Source organism: Ammospiza nelsoni, chromosome 13, assembly GCF_027579445.1.
Source record: "Ammospiza nelsoni isolate bAmmNel1 chromosome 13, bAmmNel1.pri, whole genome shotgun sequence".
NCBI lineage: Eukaryota > Metazoa > Chordata > Aves > Passeriformes > Passerellidae > Ammospiza > Ammospiza nelsoni.
In genome coordinates this window covers 11,499,493-11,512,571 of record NC_080645.1, presented here as the reverse complement: position 1 = coordinate 11,512,571, position 13,079 = coordinate 11,499,493, and the positions used below count along the sequence as shown (strand labels likewise).

The following is a 13,079-nucleotide window of genomic DNA, read 5'->3' as shown; positions in this document are numbered from 1 at the left end:
TTTGTGGTTGAGAACAATCAGCTGAAAAGCCTTTTGTTTATTTTGCCAGATAGAGGCCCTGAGAAGTTTGGTGGTGATACATATTTTACTTGCTTGGTTTTCAGTTCTGAGTATGAATGGGTAAAAGTTTTCGAGCCACTAATCCAGTAAATACAATAGTCAGGACTCCTTAAGAGTAGTGTCAGTATTGAATCCATGTCCTGTTCATATGGAAGTAAAGGCAAGATGCAAGGGATGTGGTTTAATTAGACCTCAATTTTATTAGCGTAGCCATCTGGGATTTACTGGCATAAATTTGTACAGTGGAGGTCAAGATCCTTTCTTTAATCATTTCCTTCTGGTGTAAGTTGCTATCAGTGCCCCATTCCCACACAGCTGGTCCCCAGCCTGTTACTGGGACTCCACTCTGTGTGCTTTTAATCCAAATGATAAGAGGTCTGGAAGAGAGATTGTCTCTTTGGTGTAGTTCAGGCATTAACCCCAAAGATAATCCTTCGCTTTTTTAAGAGTCACTTTCTCCTAACTTAGTTTTCCATTTTAGACTTTTAAAGCCAGCACAAAGATGAGGTTTAAAGGAAGGATAGAGTTCATGTTCCTGATTTCTGCAGTTGTGGTAGAAGGCATAGAGCTAGGATCAGTTTGCTAATTAATTAATGTTATTGCCTCCAAAGGGATATTAGTTCATTTTCTTTTTCTGACTTCTGTTAAGCTCTACTTCTCTGTGTCCAGGTTCTGTGGCAATTTTTTTTTTTCCCCACTTTTTGGTCACTAAAGAAAATATTGCTTGAGCTATCTCAGTACAAGTTTAGCCTTATACTTTACTTTGAGTATTTGTTTTAGTGAAAAATACTACTTAATTTATATTATTTCTGTATACAACCCCCATTTTTAAGTAATACCCAAATACCTGAGCAGATGTTCAGGGAGCAGAATATACCTACCTGAGAGGGAGAAGCCTGTGTAGATCATCATTTTCTATTCTACTGGTTTGTGACTTCATTTCTAGAAGAATGATCCTTCCCAACAGTCTTGCTCAATTAACTGTGCCTTACCCATGAAATCTGAGAAGATCTCATTGTTCAACAGGAAGTTCTTTTTCATATACCTGGATGCAATGGACATTTCTTAGGCATATTTTATTCAAATAAATAAAGATATTGTGATCAATGGAATGGACTAATAATTAATTAATTGCACATGCTTTCTCTAGCTCTTAAAATTGCAAGGATTGAAATGATCCAAATAAAAAGTAATTTTTCACTTCTGAATTTGAATAATTTGCTCCATAATATTAATATCTAAAACCTGTTTGAATCAAATGCCCTTTCATTCACTGTTGAAAAAATATTTAATGTGACTGTCAGAAGCTATGGAGTTTACATCTGTACATCATAAATTTCACTATCATCTGCTCCTTTTTCTACTTAAAAAGAAAAAAAGAAGTCCCCTGCTTAAAAAAGAAGGGGAAAAAAAGGGCCTTTGAAGGCATCAGACCCTTTTGTTTGATGTGTGGAACAAGATTAATAAAAACGTGCCACTACATTAGCTTTTAAATAGCTAGCATGAGACAGTGCTGCTGTCTATACTCACCACAACTTTAATTTATGTAGATAACATGTTTGAGACACATGATAGTTTTAGCTTTGAGTTAGGCCTGTTTCTTGGGGAAGATCTCAGATTTGTGACTGTGTTTATCTTTTGTGCAAGGACAATTAACTGGTTAATGCCAAAACACAATAGCATTTGATATTTTGAAGAATAAAAGGAAAATATTTCACGTATCCAGCTGGTTTACAGATGTGTAAGCTTTGTAGTCCATTCCCTTGCTCCAGCGTGGCATTGTGACCGTATGTCCAATACATCTAAAACTGATAAATATTGGAAGAGAAAATGCCTTTTCAAATGTTAAGTGTTGAAGGATTTTTTTTAATTTATAATAATTTATATTAATACAAATCATCATCAAATCTTGTAGTTGTAATTTTAGAACTGTAAAAATGTCTACATAAATATTAAATTATTTTCATGTAGTTGACACACCTGCAGCATGTTTGAGTCCAGGCCTTCAGGTGTTACAAGTTGCTAAGACCCTTTTATTAGCAGAATTGGATATGTTTACACTATAAGAGAGAATTAATAAAAATTATATTCTGCTGGCACCAAATACTTCAGATGATGGAAAAGTAAATGGAGAACAAATAATCTCTTTAAGTGTAGGATGGAAGTTTTTTCTGTCATGTCCTCTTTTATACAATAATCAAAGATGTTGATGTATTATTTAAAGCTGCTGTATCTTAATGTTTATCTACCTACATTCTGTAATGTCAATTATAGAAGAAGAAATTAATTTGGGCATTACACACTAAATCTGCCACATTTTTGGAATTGAAAAAACTATTGTAGAAAGCTGATTTGCAAAATGAGTTCAACTTTTCAAAAGCTTATGATATATTTCTTTTTAAATTTGAAGCCTAAACATTTGGGACCGTGTGGAAATTATCAAGGCTGTAAACAACTGGTTGAGAAAAGCAGTTCTCTCTTAGCAATAGAATGGAAATTTCTCCAGTTTCAAGAGATACTTGGAATTTGGTCATTTCTCTACTTTTAACTCATAAGCCAGTGTAAATGGGAAAAAAAATATGCACAGTTCTTGATTTTCAGTCAATACTGAGTGCATGAAAACGAACCACTTCTCTCAAGCTGCTCCAAATGGAGGAAGGATTTTTAGTCTTAAGTTTTGGGCTTTTTTTAGAAGAGTCTAGGAGGCTATCCCAGGCAGATTGTGAAGAATGAACTGGGCTGTGTGGCCACTGAAAGAGACTCCTGATGATTTAAAGTGAGAGCTTTGACTTAAATATACCAATTTACCAAAAAAAGAGGTACCAGACCACCCTAATTTTATCAGTCTTCCATAAAGTTAGGGAGATTTGGCTATTTTGTTCTCAGTGATTCAGTTTGAACTTGTGTTCTTAAGTTCATGGAAATTATTTTAAAAGGCTACTGTAAGTAATGATTTTCTTTATAAAAAGAACAGTTTCATGAAAATATCACTGAATGTGAAATTACAGCTCTTGCCTTCTTTTTCCCATATGTGTTTGGAGAACTGCATGTGCATATGGAGGTGGAATGATTGGCAGCTTGGAAATGGGAGAGTTCCTGTGAGTCGGGGAATCCTCACTGCAGTAGGGCTCTGTAAAGTGTCCTAGCCTTGTGAGCTGGAAGCACAGGAATCCCTGTAACCTCTGACTGCTCTTACCCTTTAGCATTCAACATCACACCTGTGCCATTAGATTTTTGTTCCATTCCTTTTTCCCCATGTTGTTTCATTTCTATCTTTTGCTGTGCTTTGCCTTCTTCCCCTCTTTGGTGCAATACCTGCATCCTTTCTGCCAAAGCAGCTCTTCTGTCAGCGGCTCAAATCTAGTTTTTTAATAGGGTGAGCTATGGAAATTCCAGGGGAGACAGGTTTCACAGGGCTTTTTGGGTTCTTAAATAGAAAGCAATAAGTAAGCTGTTCCATTTTAAATCATATGCAACTTTCTGGTAATTTACAACAAACATCAAGTGCTTTTGCCTCTTTCTTGGCAGCAGCTGAATGGAAACATGGGCTAAGGACTCAAACTGCTATTTGAAGACATTATTTCTAATATTCACAGTGAAAGTTGCATTTTGGAGAAGGATGAGTGTTTTTTGTGGCTCTTTTTTGTTATAAGAGAATGGATCCTATGGTTTTCCAATTTGAAATAATTTGAATCTTTGAAACATGTCTACTAAATGTGAATAACTGTAAAATCCAAAATTTCTAGTTTAGATGGCACATAACATAACTATTATAGCTACTTTGTAGGAAATAGTATATTGAAAAAACTGAAACTAACTTTATTCTGTCTGCAATCATTAAGCACTATCTATACACATAGGTATTTAGCATAAATTTTCATACACTCATTTTATTAAACAGAAGGTTGACTTCTGTGCTCTGTTGTTTCAACTTTGAATATTATTTACATTGAAATTCTTAATGAATGAGGCTTTATTAAAGCATTTGTGGAATGTAGCTGCTATAGTGTTAACTAATACTCTGAAAATAGATGTTCTATCAGCATTCTTCATTTAATATTAAAATTGGTTAAATGTGCCTTAATGTCATCCATTGAAATAAATGAAAATATAAAAGAAATCAGAAGTGCCTTTTTAAAGTACTACTAGTAGGAAAAGAGAACTGAATGTATTAGGATTATGAACAATTATATATCTACAATTAAGGGTTAACAGAGCTGTGCCAAGCTCTGTGATTACCATAACTGTGGTCAACATTCATTTCTGCTTGCTGCTGCGGTGTTTTTTGGTCAGCATGTCTAACCACCATAACCACAGCAAAATCTTTTAATTGCTGAACAGATGTATTTCTTGGTTGTTTTCATCAGGACTGAACTGAGGGTTTAATGTTGATGAGAGCACCAGGAGTGCCACCTTCCCCCAGCCATGCCTTCAGTTACTCAGATCAAGAGTGTCTCCTGTTGACCACATTGAGAATATATACACTAAATTCTGCCAGGGACACAGACCACTGCTGGAATATGCTGTGTTGTAACATTCTACTAGGTATAATTTGTTTTATTTTTTTCTGGATATTCCTTTCTTTTCATAGAGCCTAAAGAACTTAAAGACCAACCATGATGCTTAGGAAAAGGTGATGAACTGAATGAACAGCTTAAAGAGGGGAAGTTAAAATAGTTCCATCTTCAAAACAAATTGCAGTCAGTAGCTATTTCAAACAGAGGGACGGAGGAAGTGAGGCTGTGGGCAGGAGCTAGAATCTTTTACTTTAGGTGGTGCATACAGATAAGGGAAAAATAAATGTTGGGGTACATTTCAATGGAGAAGATGTGGATAGACCTTTCAAACATATTTAGAAGAGTGGTACTATATATTTTTTTATCCTATTCAAAACAAAAACTTCTGACCAAAATGCTGTTTGTATTTCATAGAACTGTGACCCACACCTGATCTGAACCACCAGTGTTTGGACTATATTTGAAGTTAAAACATAAGACATCATGTCAATTCTGATACTAAAAAAGTGGTTTATTAATAGAAAAAAACCATAATACTTGTTTATTGATCATGTATTGCTACTTTCTAGTATTCTTTGTACCTGATTTAATTAGAGTACAGTGTTACATCTTACACAGCAATTCAAATCAGTCACTTCTATTTCTATGTCTTGTGACTCTGAGAGACTTCTCTCATCACTAACAAGTTGTCCAGATACAGGAGTAAACATCAGATGGGGAATGCTTTCTTCCCCATTTTCTTCAATCTATAAGGAATAAAAATGTGAAAACCTACCTGATTTTTCTTGCATTTTGTAGCAACTTTTATTTAGTTTTACCACCTGCTTTACCTGTTGTAAATAAATGTATTTTACATGACCCAAGTTTACCTCACAGATATTTTTGCCAAACGTTTTAAATGTTGTAATGCATGGAGGGTAGATATTCTCTACTTAAATATCTCATGTCCTTAAACCAGGTCCTGCTGTAGTGAGTGTTTTGGAATCAAGGGTGTGTTGTTTCTATAATGTCACTAAAAATATTTTCTATGCAAAAGCCATGCCCTAGCTAATACTGATTCTCACTTACTAAAAGGGAATTTAAAAATAGAACACACTTTTATATTATTTTGCATAAGATGGAATGTGATTAGATTGTTGATCAACTGCAACATGCTACTCTCAGCTTCATCTAAACAGCATGGAAAAGACTTTGGGCTAATGTAAGTAAATCCATGTGGATTTATCTTATAAAGCTTCTGAGAGACAGTTGTATTAAAAGAACAAATAATAGCCTGACATGGCCTAAAATTATTTGCTATTTCTGTTCACACATTCATTGTAATTTCATTTTGTGCTGTGCATTACTTGAAACTTCTCTCTTCATTTTAATAACAGGAAAGAATAAACAATCCAGAAAAAGAGAATGAACTCTTGAACAAAAACTATGATAAGCTGCATAAGGTAAGTTAGGATTTCTGCATACAGAGAATTTGCTTCTGGTCCTTTTAAAATAGATCTTAATATACTGTGTGCTGTAATGTGTGTATATATATTTTGTGCTTTTGCACATGTGTAACTCTGCTCAGGCTGCTGTTCATCATATGACTGAATATGGAAATTCTCAGGTGCTCTGCTGTATTTCATCAGCTCTGTTAAAAAACTTAACAGCTTAAAACTTTTTTTTTTTTACTTAGGAGGTGCAACAGTTGTATAATCACAAAATTTAGAGTTTTGTATGAAGAAGTTGGTCACTTGTCTCTCACTTTAGTTAACTGCTGGAGATTTCTCCAAAATTTGATCATGTCATAAATATTTCTGATGATGTTTTTGTTTATTCTCAATCATTTATTCAGAGAAATAATTCTTACTAATAAATCAACTTAACAATCTTGGCTTGAAATTTTCTGTTCTACTTACAAACATAATGGGATGATAAGATATTTAACAAGAGAAATTGAAAATAAGCTTACATTATTGCAAATAATCTATACTATGGTGTTTCTTTCACTAAAATGATCTGTCTTTTCATATACTCTCATTTAAACCTTGATTCATCTTTCATCATTCCATGTTATTGCATAGATATCAATAAATTAGAAAGAGAAGGACTCTAAAGCCACCATTTAATGGTCAGCTTTTTTGGTTTCCTCTTTGAACAATGCAACTTTACTAGACCTTACCTGGGCTAGCAGTAGATAGGCCAGTGTCCACAGGTGCCACTTAATTAATAATTCTTTTTCAACTTTTAAGTGGAGGCAAAGGTGCATAAACCCATTCTTTGCTAAAGTTATTTTTGGGACATTTATTTGATGTTGATGGGGATTTTGCCAAAGCCAAGACTGCAGAACTGGATCTGAAAAATTTGCAAAGACCAAGTATGAATTTGTCAGTTGACTCTTATTATTTAGTCAGTATTCAAGAAAACAATTCGTTTGTATAAAAGGTTTGGAGGAATTGTTTTCATATGACCTTGTAATGCAAATCTAGCAATGCTTAAACTCCCTCCAAAGGAAATGGTGCCAGATGTGGTTGACCATTATAGTTACACAGATGGCTTCAACTCCAGTCAAATACAGTAAATATGAAAGAAATTCCTCATGAATTCAAGTAAATGTAATCTTAAAATTTGAAAGAAGAAAGCAACACACGTGGACTCAATTCAAACTGACATAAACATTAGCATTATATGGGTTCAGATACAACCTGTCTTCTAAAATGTTCTTCATTAAAACATCTACATTCTTAACTACCATAATAATAATGCCTAATGATTTTTCTGCCAGCACAGTCTTCTAAAAAACTGAACTAACATCCTTAAGTGAAGTAATTTTACCTAAAGCTGATGAACTCACATATAACTGGGTGTTGTGGTCATTCAAACTTGAAAACATTTTCAGAAGTGTGGAAACTGACAGTATTTCTTTTCTTTTGAAGAGAGTTATGCTTTCCTTATGGAAGCCAATTAAACTCTAAGCAGTTAGAGGACACACTGTCTCTTCTGTACCTTTGCAATACTGTGGGGTGGTAGTGGATTCAGTGCATTATATTGCCTGTAGATTAGCTGCAAAATTATAGGAGAGTGATGCATGTATTACTGCAGGACTTAGAAGCTCTGCTTTAGCTCATGCATGCTGTGAAAACAGTCACACTATGAAATGCTCTATGCCTAGAAAACTGTGTACATAGGTTAGATATAGTATGAGAAAAAGACAAAACACAGGGATTTACAATGTTTTAATGAATAATACATATAGGAGTATAAACACTCTTACTTTAGGGTTTGCAATTCATGCTATAATATTTTATTTCTTTAATCTTAAAGTCATTCTTCAAATATATGAGATATAAATGCACTCACAGGAACTCAGAACTATCAGCATGTAGAGTCTGTGAACCTATGTGGGCTGTCCTCACGTGTCCTATGTGTTCTGCAGCATCTCTTCCTCCTCTCTTTGTGGTCAAGGCTTGTTACATAGATCTCTTCTAGAGATAGGTGGATAAAAAAATAGAGATCAGAAGATTTCTAATACATTGGTGTATGTAAAATATAAAGTTTTTTGGCTGATGAGCTTCACCAAAGAGTTGAGGAACTGACTTTTTTTGTTTAAAAAATCCTACAATTACTGTTTTTCATGGAGTACAAAAGTGAATAAACTGGTTTGTGCTTGGTGAACATCGACATTTTTTTCAGTAAATAAGAATGCAAATATAATAATATAAAGACTATACCACTGTGTCTAATTTATATGAAAACTCATTGCATAGCTTTGTCTTTTTGCCTACTGAGAATTACACTATAAATTATATAATTAACTTAATTTAGTTTTAATCTGAGTAACGCTTTTTGTTGTGGTTTCAGCAGTTCTAGTTCTGTGTCCATGCAATCCTTATTGCACATAGATTTGTAGTTTACAAGTAAATAATGTGTTACAGGCAAAGAAGTTATTCTAATTTCTTGGCCCACCTCTGTTTTTTTTCTTTTAAGTAGGAGAACGATTACTTTAAATGTGCTTCTTAATCAGTATCAGAATTGTTGTTTTACAGTATGAGAAAACTGTTGTCACTTTGTGGTCAACATTTTTCTTTGAACAGGCAACTGACTTTATGCTCTGCATGTTTCACAGATTTAAAAGAAATCAGGTGGATGATCCCAGTTCTCTACATTAAGAGGTTTTGTATGCGGAAAGAATGGTTTTGTTAGTTGTCAGTTGCTGAGGTTTGGACTTGTGGATTATTCTGGGATATGCATCTGAATTCCTTTTCTAGTCCCACAAATGTTGCATGCTGCCAACTTTTTGACTTTGGATCTCTAAATTAAGGCCAGTTCCTTTGCTCATCCCACAAACTCTTTCATGTTGTTTAACCGCAGCCTGAGAAAGGCGCCTTGGTTTCAACAGCAGCAGACCAGCATGTGTTTACTTAATTCCTAAGACATGATGACAGTGGTCTCTGTGCCACTAAAAGCTTTTTTCTTTATTATTTTCTGTTGAAGCTGATTTCTAAAAGTTTTTCACATGCCATATGGTTTATTACAGTGTCTTCTGTATGACCCATGAACAGCAATGGAAATCAAAGGAGCAGCAAATGAAACTGCAAATTGCTAAACTAGAGATGGCTATCAAATCTGATTTAGCAGACAAAAATGCAATCCTTGACAAGATCAAAGTAGAAAGAGGTATTTTTCTGGAAAAAACCTAATATTTTCTCAAGATGTGAGGTCATACCTATGTTGAAGTTCAGGAATATTGCCCAGAAAAGTGTAGTTTCTATTGCTGGTGATTTCAAAGCTGCCTTTTAAGTGAACATTTGTACAATATGCTAAGGTTATGACTAGCTATTAAATACAAAAATTCACCAAACACAGATTATATGCTGAATGAGGCTCATATTTTTTCAGCTGCATTTATTCTTCTTCTGTTGGGTTAATACTTACTCTTTATTCAGTGTTTCTTCTCTCCTCTACATTGAAAGCTCTTACAGAAAAGAGGCCCATCTGACAGTTTCCCTCAAATTAAAAGGCACTATTCTATTTACTGTACAAAGTTACACAAAGTCTATACAGGCCTTTGGCAATGTTTAATTGTCTTTCAACTTCATTAATTCAGAAATTTTTAATATTTTCAGTATACACTGATTTACAATAATACATTTTTCTTTTAATCTACTGAAGAGATTATTTCATATGTGTCTTTCCCAAGCTGTAGGGCAACTTCTCAGTGAATATTTAAGACTTTGCAATCTCTTTTTATATCTCAACACTGTGTTATATATTGAGGCAATATATAAGGCTTACAAAAGAAGAACATGGACCAGAAGTAACCTAAATATTTTTAGATTTGATTATTCAAATGTGTATTTTTAAAAAAGTGTTTCTGTGAACAATTTAATGGAATGAACTTGTTGTGAATAATTCTTATGAGTATGGCTTCAGTTCATCATGTGCTTACTATTAAGATTCTGAGTAGCTTTATTGACATCTAATACTAAATTGAACATTTAAACAATTTTTGACCACATCAAGTGTTAGCAAAATTGGCCTTAAGTGATGCTAATATAAATAAAGATACCTTAAGCTACATTAATATGAAGTTACAACATATTGGCAGTTGTTACTGATAGCTTGATTATATAATGCTAAATTTAAAATAATATTTAGAGCATGAAAATATCAGGGGCTGTACTCTTATTTGGTTAAGCTGAATTTGGAAAATTAGGCAACACTTTCCATACTCTGTCCTTCTATATTTAATTTAACTGCAGTCTTTTAAGTGCATGCCTAATGTTTAAGTGGCAATCTTTGCCTTCCCCAGATTGGCACTTCATAGCTTCTTGTACCCCTGACTGTGTCACCAGGGTACTACACTTTTAATTGTTATTAAGTTGCTGCAACTTGCATAGATATTCTAATACCCTTCAAGCCCTGTGTATCTAGGATTTGATTACAGCTTTTTATCATTGCTACTGCAGAAGTATTCACAGAATGATTCAGGTTGGAAGGGATAACAGGGGCATCATCTCACAGAATTGTAGAACACAGTGAGGAGTTGGAAGGCACCCTCAAGGATCACCAAAGTCCAACTTCTAGCCCTGCACATTTTGCTCTTGTTTGGATGGAGTTTGTTTTGCCTTCCCTCTAAAAATTACCCCTATATGGCAGAGGGAAATAATGAATAAATGGAATGACTTTGGCATATCGCTAAATAGGTATTGTGAACAAGTGGTTTGGCCAATTAAAGGAATACTATCAAAGGTTTTGGCAAAAGCAGGGTTTAATATGAATTTGTGAAAACATGGCTTTACTGAGTTTGTTGGCAAGGCTCACTTACTACACAGATTTAAAGCATATGAAGGAAGATTGAATTAGAAACAATTTGGAATGATTTGTATTAAATTCAGGAATGCAAAGGGGGTAAATGTGCCAAGATATGGATGCAAAGATAAGGGTGCAAAAGAGTTTAGCAGCACTTAATCACTGAGTATTTTAACATTTACCAAGCAATCTCATAGGGTTCACTAGAGTTATAACAATGACCTGGCTGTAGGTATGAGATAGTAACATTCATGCCATAATCCATTCCCATACACAGATAAAGTGATATGTGACCTATTTCCATGTGTGTACGGGTACCCATCAACCTAAGAGGTACCTACCATGGATTCAGTGAATAAATCACATCAAATCCCTTTGTGCTTCCCACCAAGCAGGGTTTAGACCTCAAAGACTCTGGAAATGTGTGGATGGGGATCAGCCCAGGCTTTGCTGTCTGCCATGGTCCTTCCAGGGTGTCAAATGTGAGGGTGGGTGAGCCTGGGAGGTGCCCATGCAGAGGGAGCTGCTGGCACTAAAGGTGCTGGCACTGCTGCAGTTCTCCAGGAGAGCACAGCAGGGCCTCACATCTCTGGGATTTACATGATTGACTTCACTGAGTCATCACTGAGTTTCCATCCTGGACACTACCCTGCAATGTTGAATCTATTAATGAGATGTTATTGTACAGAATTGTACTCAAAGTGCTCAAAGTGAACCAAGGGAGTAAGATTACCTCAAAGTTGCATACCGAAGATATTTTACCTTAGAGAATGTTTGTATTATGTGACCAGACTGATTCTTTTTTAAATTATATTAGTTTGCTTTTGAAACAGAAGATATTGTATAATTTATTTGTAAAATTGCTAACTGAATAAGATAGTAGTGGAGCAGGTTTTCTTGGTTTTGGTTTTTTTTTTTTAAACTGAGCCTTGTAGAACTGAAAGAGCTGAAATATAAATGAATCTGGAAATCTAAGAGGCTGAATATATGTTGACAGGTAGCAAGTGATTATAATAGTTATGTTTTCACAAATATACATCGTTAGAGAATTTCTTTTTACTCTATCAATTATTTGTTACTGCAGTTGACAACTTCTCATTGTTTCCTGGGCTGCATAAGCAATGCCATTGTTTAAAGACTTTGCATATTGGCCATAACTCTTTAAGTTTTGAATTTTAGTAAGTTTCACTATTCAAGGGGTGTTATAAAGACTGTAAGTTTATCTTTTTATGTAGCATATGGGACAGAAGGTTAAACAAGAAAGGCTAGAAGATGATAAGGTGGAGATGGCTGAAGAAATTTAACAGGAGACAGAAAAGCTCTCACATCTGTCAGAGGAGCAGTTAGCTGACCAAACATCAATTACTTCTGGAAATGAGAGAGAAATAACTGAAGGATTGGAACCAGAAGGTAGAATTCATCTTTATGAATAAGTAACTGTATTTTGTTAATAAATCTATGTCTCTTTCCATTTTCTTAGGCATTTCTTACTAGCCGTGGGAGCTGCCTCGTTATGAGAAGCTCCATGACAGAAATTATATTCTGGTGTACTTTATAGCTGAAGCTGGGTAGTGGATATGGTGGTGTTATTTTCTTCCCAAATGGAAACTGTATCATAATTGAATGCAAAAATCTGGTATCTGACCTAGATTCATAAAATATTAAGGGAAACCTGGCTTCTATTTTAAATGTCTTTATATTCTCCCTTAGAACTAGGCTGTTCTAAAGACCATTTTAATGATTATGCTCCTTTTGTCTGCAGATAACAGCCAATGCTGCTATTGGAAATCCTTTCAGACAGAGAGAGGGGTAGTATGTCTTATCATATTCGTGACTTAAACTTGTTAGAAGCAGATTTATTTAAAGATTATAAAAGGCAGGTCATCCTGTTCCACCTCTGAGCTTAAACTGTTTATCATTGAAATAGACCAGGTCCACAATACCAAGTTTACAGTAAAAGCACAAACAGAATGCTAAAATTTCATGTTCATTTGTTTGCAGCTTCTGTGTAAGACTACATTAGAAAAATTGGAAAAAATATGATGTTGAATCCCTGTTGTGTTTATAAGTAATTTGCTTCAGAGGAGAAAAACCCAAAATGCTCTGAAATAATCCACCTGCATGCAGAACTATTTTTTTCTTTTAAAAAAGGATAAATTCTTCTTTATGTGTGCATGGTGTTAAACATAGTCAGAGGAAATCCACAAATTC

General features: G+C 34.6%; 1 long non-coding RNA gene across 1 annotated transcript in view; it reads left to right on the top strand.

Annotated features, from left to right (window-relative positions):
• The first annotated feature begins 4,429 nt into the window (after nucleotides 1–4,429).
• Nucleotides 4,430–13,079, top strand: part of LOC132079069 (uncharacterized) — a 32,776-nt gene continuing 24,126 nt past the window's right edge. Inside the window, exons 1-2 of the long non-coding RNA XR_009419345.1 lie at nucleotides 4,430–4,605; nucleotides 5,954–6,019. This is a non-coding gene — a long non-coding RNA (uncharacterized LOC132079069). The remainder of the gene's footprint in view (nucleotides 4,606–5,953; nucleotides 6,020–13,079) is intronic.